Raw genomic sequence first — 18,245 nt, 5'->3', positions numbered from 1 at the left:
CAGTACCTTTCTGTTCAGTTTAGCCCTGATGTCTGGATTGTTTGGATATTGTAACTCTTTCCTGTGTAGCAATATATCCGTTTTTAGAGTGGATTACAATTGTAATCCGCCTGAGTGCTAAAGCCAGTGTTTTTAACAGGTGAGTGTATAAGAGCATATTTTCGATTTCCTTATTTGTAATGTAATTTATTCCTATTAAGTCGTTCATAAGGCATTTTTGCACATATTTTCTATTGTTGCAGTGGTTATTTTATCCTGCAATATAAAATGATTAAGTGGACATATTTGATATAATACAAAACACTGACTTCTGACATGAAATAGATATGCACTTGAACCCAACAGTGACTTAAATTTTAGGAGTAGAAAATTATTGGCCTAACTCTAGAGTGTAGTTTATAATAACTAACAATTAAGCTTATATACTTAGGTAATAACACGACACCGTCACAATTTCCCTTGAAATTATTCAAGCCTGCTTCACAGGGAGCTTCTACCTGAAAGCCAGATTTGCATAATATATATTTTGTTACTGTAGGTACGTTAACAGTAGGCCAAAATTTAAGTCACACAATATTGTGTGCACTCAAAGTTGGGTTTCTGGCATGACAGTGCATTTGAGTTGTGTGGATATAAAGGTAAGAATTGTGACGGTGTCGTGTATAGCTCCTGGGTTAGCTCAGTCAGTAGAGCATTCGTGCACTAAACGAAGGGTCCTAGGATCGATATCCGGTCCCGGAACAATTTTTCCCTTGAAATTATTCAACCACTCATTATATTTTATTCACATCACTAATTTAAATATTAAAGTTCAAATAGAGTTACACTGTTATATTTTAACAATTTTTAATATCATGGTGCCCCGAAGTACCGTACTGTACTTAGTTTTTATTGTGATCTTTAAAGCAACTGCACTTACTTGTCAAACCATCTTAAATAACGAATGAAAGCAGTGGTGGTTCATGGCGTAATTTATAGGTGGTTGCAATAAACTTATATCTATAAATTTCATATTCTAAAAATGATCTTCAAACCAAGCAAGATAGATTTAACCCCAACACAATGAAATAAATAACGAAATATGAGGAAGGGGGTTCCTTTTACAATGAAATTACGAATAAAACATAACTATGTACAGGATAAGTTACATTTAAAGTCATATAAGCAATTAAATACAAACTAATACTGTATATTAAATATTTTCCTTGAAAACACTTGGTCATACTTGAAAAGGAAGTCCATTCTACGTTCTTTGCTATGAGCGAACTTATCAATAACTTTCTGGTTGAAACTGGAAATGTTCATGATAAAGTCTTTTCCCACTGAAAACATTACTAATGCCGAAAGTCTCTATTACCATGGTATTTCTGACAAATGTTTTTAGTCTCTTGAATGTAGAGAAATAATGCTTAACTGTAAAAGTTACATGTTGAGTGCCACCACCATTAGCAATACACAACTAATGGCTTTGGTTATGAAGAAGCTATGCTAGATGAGCACAGATGAGAAACGAATGAGAATTCTGAATGTTAGATCAGTGGCAGAACAATTGACATGCCTTGCCAGACTGAATCCAAAAGAATGTTTGGAGAAATAACAATTCAATCTCGATTCAATTAAAAGAATATAATAAAGGTGATAGTTGCGCAAACCTGAAACTAGGCCAGGAACAGCCACTGAATAAAACTCATAACAACAGACATCTTAAAATAGTTGAAAATAGAACCTATACTGCAGTAGCACCTGGTGACAAATTCTCAGTGAGGCCTATTGTGACTATGATTATTAGAGGAAAAAAATCTGCTCCGGCACCGAGGATCGAAACCGGGTCCTTCGTTCTACATACCAAATGCTCTAACCACCGAGCTACGCCGAAGTTCAATCCACATCACTGGATCGAATCCCTCTCCTCTAGTGCTTTTTCCCCTTTGTGGTCTGACTCAAAGTTCGATATAAATATTGACATATATTAAGTCGCCACTGGCATGGATCAGTCGGTTAAGGTGCTTGCTTGCTGATCTGAAGTTGCATTCGGGCGCGGGTTCGATCCCCGCTTGGGTGTTTGCCAGGTAATCTATGGCGAATCCTCGGCCTCATCTCGCCAAATACCATCTCGCTATCACCAATCTCATAAACACTAAATAATCTATAAAAAAAATATATATTAAAATATAAAAAATATATAAAAATATACATACCGGTACATATATTAAGTCAAATGTCATTATACAAGGAGCGCACTCAACTGAGTGACTTGGTGGCCAGAGTTCCACAGTAATATGCAGTGTTGGGCGAAGAATCTAAGTAAAGATTAATTTTTGGTCCTACAGAATATATCTGCTGTGGTAACAATGATTATTAGAGGAGAAAAATTCGCTCTGGCGCAGGGGATCGAACCCGGGTCCTTTGTTCTACGTACCAAGTGCTCTAAACACTGAGCTATGCCGAAGTTCAATCCACAGCACCGGATCGAATCCCTCTCCTCTCGTGTTTTTTTCCTTTTGGCCTGACTCCAAGTTCGACATATATGCTGACATATATATTACGTCAATTATCATTATACAAGGAGCACACTCAACTGAGTGACTTGGTGGCCGAGGTTCCACAGTAATATGCACTGTTGGGCGAAGAATCTACGTAAAGATTAATTTTTGGTCCTACAGAATATATCTGTTATGGTAACAATGGTTCTTAGACAAAAATTTGCTCTGTCACAGGGGATCGAACCTAGGTCCTTGGTTCTACGTACGAAGTGCTCTAACCACTGAGCTACGCCGAAATTCAACCCACAGCACCAAATCGAATCCCTCTCCTCTAGTGTTTTTTCCCTTTGTGGCCTGACTCCAAGTTCAATATATATATGTTGACATATATTAAGTCAACTATCATTAATATAAGGAGCGCACTCAACTGAGTGACTTGGTGGCCGGTAATATGCACTGTTGGGCAAAGAATCTACGTAAAGATTAATTTTTGGTCCTACAGAATATATGTTATGGTAACAATGATTATTAGAGGAGAAAAATTCGCTCTGGAGCACAGGATCGAACCTGGGTCCTTTGTTCTACATACCAAGTGCTCTAACCACTGAGCTATGTCGAAGTTCAATCCACAGCACCGGATCGAATCCTCCTCCTCTAGTGTTTTTTCCCTTTGTGGCCTGACTCCAAGTTCGCATATATGCTGACATAATAAGTCAACTGTCATTATACAAGGAGCGCACTCAACTGAGTGACTTGGTGGCCGAAGTTGTACAGTAATATGCACTACTGGGCGAAGATTCTACGTAAAGATTAATTCTTGGTCCTACAGAATACATCTGTTATGGCAACAATGATTATAAGAGGAGAAAAATTCGCTCTGGCATATGGGATCGAACCTGGGTCCTTTGTTCTATGTACCAAGTGCTCCAACCACTGAGCTATGCCGAAGTTCAATCCACAGCACCGGATCGAATCCCTCTCCTCTAGTGTTTTTTTTTCCCTTTGTGGCCTGACTCCAAGTTCGACATACACGTATATGCTGACATAAATATATTAAGTCAACTGTCATTATACAAGGAGCACACTCAACTGAATGACTTGGTGGCCGGGATTCCACAGTAATATGCACTGTTGGGCGAAGAATCTACGTAAAGATTAATTTTTGGTCCTACAGAAAATATGTTTTGGTAACAATGATTATTAGAGGAGAAAAATTCGCTCTGATGCAGGGGATCGAACCCGGGTCCTTGATTCTACGTACCAAGTGCTCTAACCACTGAGCTACACCGAAGTTCAATCCACAGCACCGGATCGAATCTCTCTCCTCTAGTGTTTTTTCCCTTTGTGGCCTGACTCCAAGTTCGACATATATTTAAACACTGAGCATGAGCAGTATGTTATAACTGGGATTTGGAAAATTCAGGTGGCCCAAATTTTGTTTCTGGGTCTGTACATAAGTTAGTGAATAAATTTGAGAAAACGGAGTTGGTGTTGAACAAAAAAACATCCTAGAAACAGTCCAGTTTTATCAGATGCTCTATTAGATGACACTGGTGCTATCCTCGAATATTTGCTACAAAAATCGCTAAAAAAATTAATTCAGCAGAATGGCGTGTACCATCTGCTAGATAATATTGAGTTAGAAATTATAAGAATTTCAGTGGAAGAACTGGGGAAATTGAACGAGAATATAATTTACGTGAAATTCCACTTACGTGGGACAAGAGGGTCGACATTTCCATCATCTATTATAAAGAATATATACAGTATTGTTGTAGTTTAATTGCGCTGTTGTGGTACTAATTCTGGCGGCTGCAACCTCAGTCCTCAGCGAGGATCCAGTGCTGGTATAGCAGTAAACCAAACTGATAACAACTTTGTATTAATAAGTGATTAAAAGTTATCTGTAGAACCATAAAACCCAATGGTGTATCCAAGATATATGGTTCATATATTTTTCTCATCATTTATACCTTTTACATACCAGATGGCATTATCAGGGTTAGCTGGCGATATAATATGAAGTTGAAAGTAGCTATAGGTAGACAATACAATGGCTGGTTTGAAAACTGTGCTTACATCAATAGTTGTTCAAATATTGTTAGATTTTTTAATTTGTCGCAAACTTTGTGTGACAAGTATGATTTGAGGTCCAGTTCTGCAGTATAGTTGTTGATAATGAACCTAACAGATAGATTACCCATTCCAATTCATACCCTGATGATGAAGTCAGTCGACATTATAGCTCTGAAATACTGAACGTTTCTACGACTATGACACACTGCAAATACTGGTACTCTAAAATTTCAAACCACTCTGTGTAACATATCGATCGTCCAGTTCAAAAGTGCGACAACTCAAAAAAATTGCCATTTTTTAGTTATTTATACTACTGAAAGCCCCTTTCGGAGCTCTTTGCGATTCAATATTGAGATAAGTCATATTTACAACCAAAAAGAAAAAAAAAAACGAAATAAACTGCTTTAGAAGTAATTATAACTATGGACTTTATTAATTCATTATTACTACATTTCGAAATCTATTAATAATGAACTGGAAGATTGTGATAAACTCGTCCTGAATACTGACTCATTTCTAATTGTTGTGGTTATGAACCAGAAATCTGTCCCTTTCTAGGTGATTTATTTGAAACTTTCAACTGAAGATATCTCAAAAATTGTTTTTTTGAGTAGTCGCATTTTTGAACCAGAAGATCGATATGTTCAACTTTACTTTCCTCCTAGATGAAGCCATACAATGGATTTTGAATTTTTTCGTCAACTGGGTTTGAATCTGTGATACTGAGTCCGGAGGCAAATATGAAAACTACTACATTATCAAGAGCAACTCCGCCAACTAGTCACTCATTACGAGTGCACCTCAGCACATGGTCCTAGGTTCATAGATATCTATGACGTAGTGCAGAGGGCGGCCACTAGAGGGAACCCAAGAGTTGGAACTTAAAACTGAGACGATTCTTCCGACGCTGGGGTGGAATCCGGTGTGGCTTAGTGGATAAAGTGTCAGCACGTAGAGCTGAAAACCCAGGTTCAAATCCCGGCGCCGGAGAGAATTTTTCTCCGTTCCATTACTCTTTCATCGTAACTCTGCTATTGCTATTTGAGTTGAATCTCTTTTTCCAACTAATAACATCAGAAGCATTTGCAGAATATTTGTTTGTGGAGACATCTAGATGCAGAAGAAAGAACTAGATGAATTTGATCACAATAGTTTTATTCGTAAATTAAAACATCTCTTTATGTATTATCACCGTGCTCTAATGGTTAACATTTGGCAGGTCTTTGAGCAGCCTCGTGCATAACATTCGGCAGGTCTTTGAAATTTAATTGTATTATTGTTTTCAATTTTTTATGTCGCCACTCCAATCACTCGTCTCAATTTCAATATTGCAACTAATAAGCTGCTTCCATTATTAAATGACACTTAATTGTCTAATCCACGTGGACTAAAACCGAGGTTGCAATGTCTTGTGCTGAGGACGAACATTAAGGTATGTGATTAAAAATTATTATTAAAGAGTTATTATTAAGAGTTTAGAATGTCAACATACTCATAAATGAAATAATAATAATAATAATAATAATAATAATAATAATAGCCATTTAACAATTTATAACAAACTAGTGCTTATTCTTACTGAGGAAGTAGACATGACAACGTGATGCTTAGAGTGAAACCTACAGAGCAGCAATTGGTTGGCAAAATTATATTTTAAAAGTACACCGCACATTACTGTATGATGCCGACATGTTAAGCATGAGGCTGCGGCGATAATATACTGCTACATGGGATTCCTAGCACTTATTTTTAAATTTAAGGAAAACTGAAGTTGTGTAATTTTTAAAAATCACTTATCTCAATTAGATTTGAAACTATAAATCTTGAAGGCAATGGACAGACTAACGCAAAATCATTCTAGTTAAATTTATAAGTACATTAGTTTCCATCATTTTCTTCTTCTTCTTCTTCTTCTTCTTCTTCACTTCATGGAGTAAGCCTAAAGCCTGTTCTGTCTTCACTGAAGCAACCATTCTCCTGGGTCTTTATACAGAGTGGAAGTGAAATAATCATGCAGACTGAAAGGGATGATAGGGTAAACTTAAATGAACAGAAAATCTATATTACATTTTGTGATTAAATGCACCGTTCATTAAAAAATTGAGTTGGAAGTTTCAGCAGTCTGGCAATATCACTGCTAACATACTTCTCTTTCTTCTCGCAATACAGATGTAAGAGGTCAACAAACTCAGCTCTGTCTGCCTTAGTGAACTATCTCCCATCTCCCTTTCTGGCTACAATGTTGCAAGCTGATTGCATAGATCAGAAATTAGTGGTTTTTAAATTTAATTTACACAAAAACCGTCCACACTACTGAAATATGCCAGAGGGATCAAATTCTTTATTAGATTTTCTATCGATATGGACAAAAATCACGATCCTATAGGCAATACTTACCAAATAAGAGGGTGTTAAACATTTGGGAAAAGAAAACATTTTTTTCTGAGAAAACTATGGACTTTTCCCTCCAGTATATTACAATTTTTTGTTACATATAACATGAGCTATTCACTCTGATTATCTGCAGAGTTACTTCACTTCCACCCTGTATATATATATTAAACTTCTTGTTTCTCAATCATTCCATGGAATTAATTTTATATTAAGTGTCACAGGATGTAGGGGTTGATTCAGTCTATTGTCAAATGTATTAATTTGATTTCGTTTAAAATGTAAGAATTTTATTAATATTCTTCAAACTGAAAATACTGTAACATTATCTACCTTGTCTGCCTCTCTTTCCTGAAGTAACTTTTTAAAACAGAAGTGGTGAAAATAAAATTCATCAAAGAATTTAAAAAATCTTATTCGTTCAATCAATTTCAATGCATTATTTTTGAGAGTACCGCACCTGCTAAAATGAATAAGAGGTACTTGCTCCTTTTGGTCTATCCATTTCATTAGGTATTAATTCAATTGAAAAAAGAAATCTAAAAGAAACTCGTGACAGTCCATTTTAAGTAAATTACCACTTTATGTCATTTTGGCACATGGTCTTCAAAAAGCGAAATGAAATTTAAAGTTAAAAATTGTAGTTCACATATATATTTCTGGGAGAATTTATTCATATATATATATATATATATATATATAACAAACTCTTTTCACTAGTTTAGAAGAAAGATTTCACAGAGAGAGAAACAGACAAGATGAATACCAAAGCCACTTTTGTGCGATCAGGTTTGCTAATAATTGCATTTTCTTCAAAGAGAATTAATTCTTGTAAAATTGTCTTTTTTTAAGAATAATTTTTAGGTGTACACTTAACAGTTAAATCATTTGCTTTTCATGTTGGAGGCTCAAATTCAATATCAGTAAGTTCACATCAAATTTACAGCAGATAAATTTGTCAGAAGTCTCTCAAGATACTCCCATTTTCCTTGGACAACAGTTCATTGTTTCACCATGTCATACTCTTAATCATGCTTATCGCTGATACAGAAATCAATGTGATTTTCTTTTTCTGTGGTGCTAATTTTATGTATTATCTTATTTTAATCTTGTAGGGTTCTGGAATGTTGATTTGATGGCTGAACATGAAGGCGATTTTTACTAATGCGACACATAAAAATGTTACCGGTACTCTATTAACATACTTTTTCTACTCACAGCAAGTGTGAAAGTTGTACTATGAAAAAGGACACAAACATGGAAGCACATAAATACACAACCATCCACTCTGACTCTACTGATTGACAGGCAGGAGAAGGCACTAGTGAGGAATGCACCATCTAATCACAGCTTACTGCTAACCAAGATTTATCGGCAGATTTTTAAAGAAAATAATATAAATAGTCAACACACTATTCATATTTGGACCACTCATAGCAGAGTGCTTCTGCAGTTTTGTACGGTACATCATTGATCAAGATTGAGTGTGGTTCTGTAGTTCTAACAGTTTGTACTTTGACTGTAGAATTTAGCTGTGCCCTTCCATGCATGATTTGATAATGTGGTGCTATTGCTGTTTTGCTGAGATAGCACGAAAGACAAAATAGACTGTAGACTCTTTTAATTTCACTATTACATGAACTTCAAATAAAATATAATCTATTACTAAGAGATGTCTGCCTTTGGTTCTATTTCTGTTGGATTTCAATTTTAAAGATAAGTAATAAATATGGAATTCTTGATGTATCAATTCTACACATTTTTTTTAAACTTTGTACGGAGGAGGGACATGAATGCTTGCACTGCAGCCTGAGGCTCATTGTGCTTATCACTTGTGTTTTGTGAAGGATTTTTTGTTGCCAATTGGTTGTGCCATGGCAATGATTATAACAGCATATGAAGAAATGAGTCAGACTCAACACTGAAAGTTCCCCAGCAATAATTATGCTTCTATTGGTTGAGGGAAAACCTTGGGAAAACCCCAATCATGAAGCTTGTCCCAATCAGGACTTGAACTCGGGCTCACTTGTTTCACAGTGAGACATACTAGCCATTACACCACGATAGTAGATCATTTTGCTTATAATTATTCTTAAGTTTCGTCTATGATGTTCTGATTGTAAATTGCTTAAACCATTTGAATGATCAATTGATGAAGTGTTTTTCTGACTTTCATAATGTCATAGACTTACAGTTATCTATAAAGAAATTTAACCATAGAAAAATAACCTTTCCTTACAGAATATATATGAATGACCTTTCCTTACAAAGAACTGATATTTTGAAGAGATAGATCATGAATGACCTGCACCGATCATGACAAACATGTTAAGAGTTTGAAAGCATATAAAAGAAAAAAGAAAAAAAAAAAAACAACCCTACCACTGTTCAACTGCTGATTGTTTCTCTCCAGAAGGCAGATCCTACGAAATTTCTCATAGACATTGCTGCTCTGGGTATTTTTTTTCATATAGTCCTATTTCACTTTTTCCAGCCTATTTAATTTATTATAGCTAGAGCCCGAATTTTATGTAATATGAAAATGGGAAATATTACAGACACAGAATTAAAACTTGGAGCAAGTCTTAAGGGAGTCCACTTGTATGTAGGCAACAATTTCGCATGACTGTCCACAAGTAGCATGTATACAGTCTCTCTCGTTAACTGGATATGCACAATGTATTGTAAGCAAAATTTATACAATAAGAGAGCTCCAAATTTCATTTCCGTATCTGTACAAAAATACGTAGCTAAAAATGGCAAAATACATAGACAAATATGTAATAAATAAAAAATATTGGTATGTAACTTAAAATCTAAGCTTTATTGGATATATTTTTACACACTGATAAGAAAACAGAACTGAAAAATATTACAGGTACACATGTAATTCAACCTCATTTAATTACTGTTTGAAGGCACAATTAATAATTAATATTTTTCCATATTTTCTGTGGTCATCGATTTTCTTCTGTCTTTAGAATGCTCTTATAAATGAAAAACGACCTCTAAACTTCAAAGAAGTAACTGTTGCGTATTTCAGATGCGGAATAATAATTGGAACAGTGTTCGCAGGGAGTTGCACACACTCACCTTTAAGAATTTTGCATACAGTGGAAAATATTATGTATCCTGGGTTCTTTTTCAATATACTATATACACTCACCAATATTATTCCGGAGACAACATTCAGTTTATAGTTTATTGGTTGCATCTTCCACTATCGACACAGATTCTTGGAGGGCCAGTCCAGAAGTTTCCAGCTTTCAAATGGTGTTCGAAATACAATTAAAGTGACTAGTGATGTATGCTATTGATAAGCTACCTTCGAATCTTGAAGGGCACTCATGAACTCACGCACAGATGACACACTTTCAGGAGAAAATATTTCCGCCACTGACTTATTGGTTGACTTCAATGCCTCGAAATGTTTGTTACAAAAGTTCTATTCACCTTTCCTATCTCGTAATCACAGGCTGTGGAGGTAAAGGTACATACATCTGGTAACAGTTTCCTGTAGCACTGCATGCAATAGGGAGATTTGCAAAACACTTCTTTTGTTGCTGATATTAAACCATTCACTTCAGGGAATTTATCTCTTATGATCTCAGGCACTCGATATAATCCATGTGCCAAACACGTGAAGTGAACCATATTGGGATAAAACACAGACAGGGCATATTGGATGAAGAATCTGAGTATATGCAGTATTGGCATAGGAATGCTTGAAACTTTGACACTCAAGTTTATACTATGGTATATTTGCAGCAACCACTGCAATGCACAAATCTTTATTAAATTCACTGCTAGAAAACGAAGTAAGTTCTAGCACCACTTGTGTAAGAAGAATATGTTTTTTTTTCTCCACAAAGCAAGTTCTTTTTTTCTCACATAGGTATAGTTTAGTTTTTAAATGCTGTTCTAATTTGACTTCATGGAGCACCCAAAGCATTTGTCACACATTTTGCATAGCACAATTTTACTATCACTAGTAAAGGCATCATCAACTGAAATCCAATCATTTAACTTCGATGCAATTAGCATCATAGCAGTAGATTAGCTAGCTGGGTGATTCCATACAAAATTTTAAAATTTGTAACATCAAGTTCTGGATTTTTTCAATATTCTAGTAAATGAATGTCATAATAATAAATAGTTAACTGGCCTAATATGAACTTCATCTCGCCAATGGTTAAAAAGTAATGAAGGGTGAAATATTCGGGGAGTTGATATGTAGACTATTGTTAAAACTATTATTGAAATTACATGCTTCATTATATCAACGTAAAAATTGTGCCAATAGAATGATGACTCTATATATTTAAACTTACTTCTGAGTTATTATGGATTTTTACTTCGAGCATGTATTAAAACTTACAGTAAAATAAATAAATGTTAATATTTTCAAATCGAATATTTTTTTTACTATGCTCTTTTTTTTACGGGGAGATATACAATTTCTTAATCTATTACAAAAATTTTATGATGGGATCGCTAATACTTTGGGAAACATTAAATAAACCAGAATTGCAAATGTTGCCATTAAGGATCAAAGTCGTGTGCAGTGTATTACGTCACGTGCTCATACCAGACACCCACACGCATGTTTAGCGATCGATATGACAAATGCCAGACGTTGCGACATCCGCTCAATGGTACGTTAATAGATTTCACGTGAGAGTTTTTTTTTTTTCCTATTATAATTTCAGCGCAACTTTTTCCCTTCAGTTTAGAGGGTGATTTTGTTCTGTTCTGTCATTGTAACTTTTTCCCTTCAGTTTAGACGGCGATTTTGATCTGTTCTGTCACTGGAAGTTGTAAGTGTCGAATATGCCTAAATTAAAGACGAAAAATTGGAGTCATCTGTGGTGTTGCAACACTTTCGGACTTTAAAACATTCGTCACAAGTCTGTAAAAGAAAAGTGACAAGTAGCATGTGTAAAAAGGTCCCGCATCTAGTGGTAGGTGATGCTATTTGAGAACGCTTTTGCCATAAGATTTCAAAAATTGAAATAATTAGTGAAGTTGCTGGGGCTGAAAGTAAGGTCGACAAATCAATAAGCGAAGAAGAATATTTACAAACAGAGGTGGGAAATTCAACAAGTGAAGAAGCATATGCTCCTGAACATAAGGAACTATAAATGTATCTATCAGAAATCTATAAGAAATATTGACGTCATTGTTACAGAGAAATTTAGTAGTAATTTAGTACAAGGAATGGACGACAACTGACAGAGTCAATACGATTTTAATGAAAAGTGACTGTGTAAATTTCATTAATAACTTCATTGGTTGGCTCAAAAAATTCAAGATACTGTACACAACTTCATTGCAAAGTCCCAAGCAAATTATTTAAAGTAGCTGAAAAATGAAATAAAGCACGGTGAGTTCATTATCATTGGTGATTTTTCAGAGAATTACAGTTTCATTATTCAGGATGCTACACAAGGTCATCACTGGAGTACTTCTCAAGCAACAACATACCCATTCACAGTATATTACAGAAATTCAGTTGGTGGTAATTTAGAGAACCTTTGTTTTTCAGTAATTTCGGAATGCTTAGTTCACGATAGTGCAACAGTTCATGTTTTTAAAGGAAAATGATAGAACATCTGAAACAAACACATACCGAAATATCTAAAATATATGATTTCAGTGATGGAGCAGCTAGCGAATACAAGAACGAAAAAACTCCGTTAATCTACTCAATCATGAATACGATTTTCAAATACCTTCGGAGTGGCATTTCTTTGGAACTAGTCACGGTAAAGGGCTCAGTGACAGTGTAAGGGGTACAATTAAGCAACTCACTGCAAAAGCCAGGAACTCCTAAAGGACTGTATGACTGGTCAAAATGCAGTCTACAGGGAATTATTGTGTCATTCACATCCATTGAAAAACATGAAGTAGTTACAAAATCTAAATCCTCAAAGATTTGTCGGCCTCAACACCATTCCCGGAACAAGAAGTGATCACTGTGTGGTTCCAGTTAATGGAAAGTTAGCAATAAAACCCTATTCTGCTTCACCAGAAGTACCAAAACTAGTTGAAATCAGACATGTGACGCGCACCAGTCGTCAACGCGGAAATGCTTCTCGCAGTGACCAGCAGCAGTGATGGCGCATGGCGCAGCGGCATAGATCACCCTTTACATGGCGAGTTGTTTTAATTTGTAACTTCCTTATTTTTTAAGATCCCATTATGAAAATTTGACAGCCTAATGAAAATGCTCAGTAAATTGTCATTTATTTTTTTACGTGATTTGACGTATTCGATTTTATGTAATGGCGTTTTTTAAAATATATTTTTGAATTTCTTCAAACACAATTTTCAGAGCTACACTGAATTATAATATCTTAATAACCTATTTTGTAAGCTATCTAACGATATCTTTAAAACAATTTTTGTAATTATTCTTATGGTCAGAAAACAAATTTAAAATAGAGCTATGTGCTCAAATAAAAATATTTTAACTGCCCATTACACTTAAACGGTAGCTGTCGCAAACATAATTTTGTACATGATTAATATGTACGACATAAAGAGCTGAATGTACAATTTTTAACAAATTTGGAGATATGAATGTTTTTCGTCATACTGTTTTGCATGGAATTACCCAGCTGTATCATCTGATGTCAGAATAAGCTTCTCAAGAAAACTGAAAGAACTACTGGAGTAGCAGTACAAGAAGTCGGTGACCCACTCTTTGCATTGGTATTTGTTTCTACTTTACCGTTACTTTTTAAGGAATATACAAACTGTTAGCATGACAAAGGGATGTTCATGTTTTGACAGAATACATTATTATTTTCAATTATTAATTGTTTGTATGCATTAGAGACGAAGGGACAAGCTTTATAAACAATTTTTAAACATACTGGATGTTTCAGACTGCCAGTATCAGGCTTTTTTTCTCGAAAACTACATACTGGTTGTTCATAAAAAAATTTTGATTACCAAAACCTATATAAAGAATCGATTGGTGGTAGTACCATTTCCTGTAACAATCGGAAGTAGGGGTACCTGTGGTCAACTTCGAAATTTCAAATGAGAACATAGGTCATTAAAGATACCATTGGAAACTACTTTCACTGAAACTTTTTTTTCTAACTTTTATTGTTTACTCACAAAGCAACAAAAATAGTATCTTCTAAGACTCTCAAATTGTAAACTGTAAGGAGTATTTGGGATCAGTTTGTTTTATTTTTAGTGGTGTATTTCATTTTAGTACGATACTTTCACACTTGTCATTAGCTTTTGCTATAATGATAACTAATAAATACTATACTATACTATCACTAATAGTTCATCAGTTTCCTATTGAATACAAACCAGAAAAAGATGCTATTATTCAATATGAAAAATTGTTCAGACTTCCATTTGGCAATTGGGATCCAAGAAATTTCACAGTTACTTTAACTCTCAGGAAAGATTTTTTTCCTCTCTAAAGGAGGCTACATGAAATTAAGAAAAGATAAATCTTCCAAAAAGTAAAGGAAATCTAATTCGAAATTTTCTCGGGCTTCCAGCCAGGTCATAAGTTGGTGATCCACTGACGTTTCGAGGTTCATCTTCCTCATCTTCAGGGTTAAAGAATTTTTTAACCCTGAAGATGAGGAAGATGAACATCCTCAAAACGTCGATGGATCACCAACTTATGACATCTTCCTCATCTTCAGGGTTAAAGATCACTTGGATAACCTTAAAAATTAAAGAGCACACCTAAAAACACAATGCAAATGCTGTGGCAGCTTATAATCCCACCTGCCTACCTCAAATTGAATCCTTTCTTGGAATGATTCTAGAATACAGGTACGTAGCTAAAAATAGTGCCATAATGTTGCGAGAATTCAAGGCCAACTATACAAAGAAGTTTGTAAAGTAAGCATTTCAGGGAAAATACATGCCTTTCATTAGCAGATTTTTTTTTTATTTAGAAGGAAAAGTATAATATTCGGTCCAGGGAAAATACACCTAACAGTTTTTATTCGATGGCCAAACACAGTATTTATTTTAATTTGATATTTTGCAACATCTACACACTAGTTAATGTCTTTGGTCGAGGAATAATTATTCGGAATGCATTGCACAGCCATCTTCACTGATCTTCACTTGTTTCTCTTCTCCTCTGGTTCGATGCTCGACATGGCACAGTCACCAATACTGGAACAGTTTGCTTACCTGTAGTCTATTCTAGCATTTAGTGTCTCTCTTATGCATATACAGAATGATTCAAAAATATTTTACAACTTTGAAAGCTTACGAAAATTTATTGAGAAGACTTACATAATTGCTTTTAATGTAATTTGATACAGAACACATCAAGTTTACACAAGCATTCAATGTGGTTCAATGTGATTGCCACTGGTCATATGGCAAACATCACACCTGATGTCAATTTTTCAGCAAACTCGACACAGCATATCCAGTGTCACTTCTGTAACTGTTTGATCACCGGGATCTAATCTAAGTAATCTAACCTAACGTAATGTAAGCTTTTGCTAAATCTTTACCCAAGGAAGCCGGACAGCAAAATAGAGTACATTATTAGCCTAAACAAGGCCTAACCTAATCTAACCTGTCACAGATTCATATGTGGTATGCAAGGCATATGAAAAGCCTAGCCTAACCTAATCTGTCACAGATTCCCGCACTTCTAAGTCGGCCTCCACTTTCACAGTAACTTTCAATCCATATTTTTGGTGTGAAATTGGTGACTAGAAGACAAGGATGTATACATTTTAAATACATTTGTACCTTACATAGTAATGCAATAATAAGAAATACTCTAACGTAACAAAACCTAACCTAAAAATTGTCAGTGTACACTAGAGTGAAACAATAGGCCTATTGTGAAGGGCATGTCAATCAAATATAGGGTCTGGAATTTAACGTTTCCCATTTTAAGTTGGTAATTAAATTATGCAAGCATCATTTAAGAGGGGAGGTTTTGATCATTGTGATTGGGTCTAGCATGGCCTTGGATTTAGTTATCCATGGAACACTGGCCTTTGCATCATGTGGCTGTACAGCGCAAGTTTCGGCAATAATCGACAATATGGAATTGCACCATCACGAAAAATTATCAGTCGGTGGGTGAGCCAGTGGCATGAAATCGAATCTGTCCAAAACAAATCTGCATGCTGCTTTCCCTGGGTGATTTCTCTCCAGGTTCGGTGACAGTCAATGGCCCTCTGTATCCCCAGACCTCACTGCATCAGACTTCTTTTTGTGGGAGTACCGGTACCTGAAAGCTAAGGTCTATGCTCATAGACTCCCTAATATGACAGCCTCAAAAATGCAATTCGTGAGAAAATTATTGGTGTCATGCCAAACACTTTGCAGAGAATAATAGTAATTTATCCATCCTAAAGATTTTTACAAATCATGGCTTTGTCAATCTTATTTCTAGGTCTTAATCTAGTTTCTGATTATACTATAGGCATATTTATGAATTTGCAGCATTGTTATTGCAGGACATCTGCTGACACAATTTAAGAAGAATTGCAACTAAGATAGTATAAAAATAATAATAATACCAACAACAATAATAGTAGTAATAGTAGTAGTAGTAATAATAATAATACTTAGTCGATCATCTTTCCCCCCCCCCCCCCCCTACTACCTGGTGTAGAGGTTTTACAAAGAGCCTTCAATCTCTCACGGTCCTGAGCAATGGACCTTGCCTCTTTCCATTCAATCCTTCTCCCACGCATGGTATCTTGGATTCCTTGTTCCCAGGTCTGTCTCGGTCTTCCTTTAGGTCTTTTACCCTCCATTCTAAGTTGCCACATAATATGCGAATAATCACTTAGTGATTTAAGACAGCACTTATTCTGTTGGATTCCGGCCACTTAGTCACTCATAACGAGTGCACCTCTGCACATGTGTGTAAACATGGTCCCACTGTCATCTATGACGCAGGGTAGGCCACTAGAGGGAACCCAAAAGGCAAGAGGTGGAACTTAAACTGAGAGGATTCGATCCGGCATCGGGATGGGAATCCAGTGTGGCTTAGTGGATAGAGCATCAGCACGTAGAGCTGAAAACCCGGGTTAAAATCCCGATGCCGGAGAGAATTTTTCTCCATTCCACTCATCTTTCATCATATGATTATGCAGAATATCTGCACGGAAATATCATATGTACTTCGGTACATCATAATAATATATGAAGGTGTGTTTCCGAAATCATCGTAACAAACTCAGCGCTAGTTTAACCTTATTACGGAGTAATTATAGGGTTATAAAGTACAGTATCTGCGTTTAATTAATACCCAGCTGGTGTCAAAGACGATGCTTTTCTTCGAAGAGATAAGTTTATTTATTGGTTATTTACAGGCCTCAAGATGCCGCTCAGATGCATCAGAATTTTTAATTGACGCGCCTATATCAACTCCATGTGGAGTATATAACAACTTAACAAGGTTGTCATGTTTCGAGTTGATTGATGACAAAAAATGGTTAGTAATCTTAATTGCAATTTTAATTTAGTAATCTTATAGCTTAATTCGGTAGGTGGTGGTGGAAATTAATGTATTAACTGATATCAGTATAAAAATAATTGGAAATAAATGTAACTAGAAATAATCTTTACAACGAATATGCGACAACACCGTTTGACATTACAAAATACAAACACTGATACGTGCAAAAAACACAAAGTCTACCGCTCGGGTATTAATTCAACGATTTTACTATGATGTCTTAATCACTGTATATTTTAAGGCCATCCAATATATTCAGTAGCAACATCGATTAATTTGATAAACTCACCTTAATCAAATATCGTGAGAACTCTTGTACAAACTATAAGCGGTGTCGCTTTTTCATATTGTGTAATACGGTCTTGTGGTTATGATCCACGCCACGGGCTTACCGTCATTGCGGTCTATTTTTCGGTTCATCTGTGAAGACGTCCCTAAGATGGCTCAAAGTCCTCACGAAGGGTCAGCAAGTTCAAATAACATTGCAAGGGTCGCACGTAGTTATCCAGCATGCTGGACATGTGGAGAGAAAGCCTGCGTGACATGATACTGTGATAGACTGTTTACATACGCAAGTTTGAAATACGTCACTCAAGTACGTCATGTACTGAGCAGAACAAATAATATTCTGAACTTTAATCATTATATCTAACACGTAAATAAATACATATATTTCATAAAATAAATTAAGAAATAATTTATTAAATACCTAATTTTGTAAAACTACTGTTTATTTTATTACTGCCTAGAAACTAAAATTAAGTTATTACTTTCCGCCGGAAACACGTGATTGAAATATTTGTTGA

At 35.4% G+C, this 18,245-nt stretch overlaps 1 long non-coding RNA gene across 1 annotated transcript; it reads right to left on the bottom strand.

Moving 5' to 3' along the window:
• Positions 1 to 11,587: 11,587 nt before the first annotated feature.
• Positions 11,588 to 18,166, bottom strand: LOC138694685 (uncharacterized). Its single transcript, XR_011330990.1, has 2 exons — positions 17,729 to 18,166; positions 11,588 to 15,116 (listed from the first exon to the last, which is right to left on the bottom strand). It is a non-coding gene; the product is annotated as an uncharacterized lncRNA (long non-coding RNA).
• Between the last annotated feature and the right edge of the window lie 79 nt (positions 18,167 to 18,245).

Source organism: Periplaneta americana, chromosome 2 (assembly GCF_040183065.1).
Source record: "Periplaneta americana isolate PAMFEO1 chromosome 2, P.americana_PAMFEO1_priV1, whole genome shotgun sequence".
Taxonomy (NCBI): domain Eukaryota; kingdom Metazoa; phylum Arthropoda; class Insecta; order Blattodea; family Blattidae; genus Periplaneta; species Periplaneta americana.
This window is presented reverse-complemented; position numbering and strand designations above follow the sequence as displayed.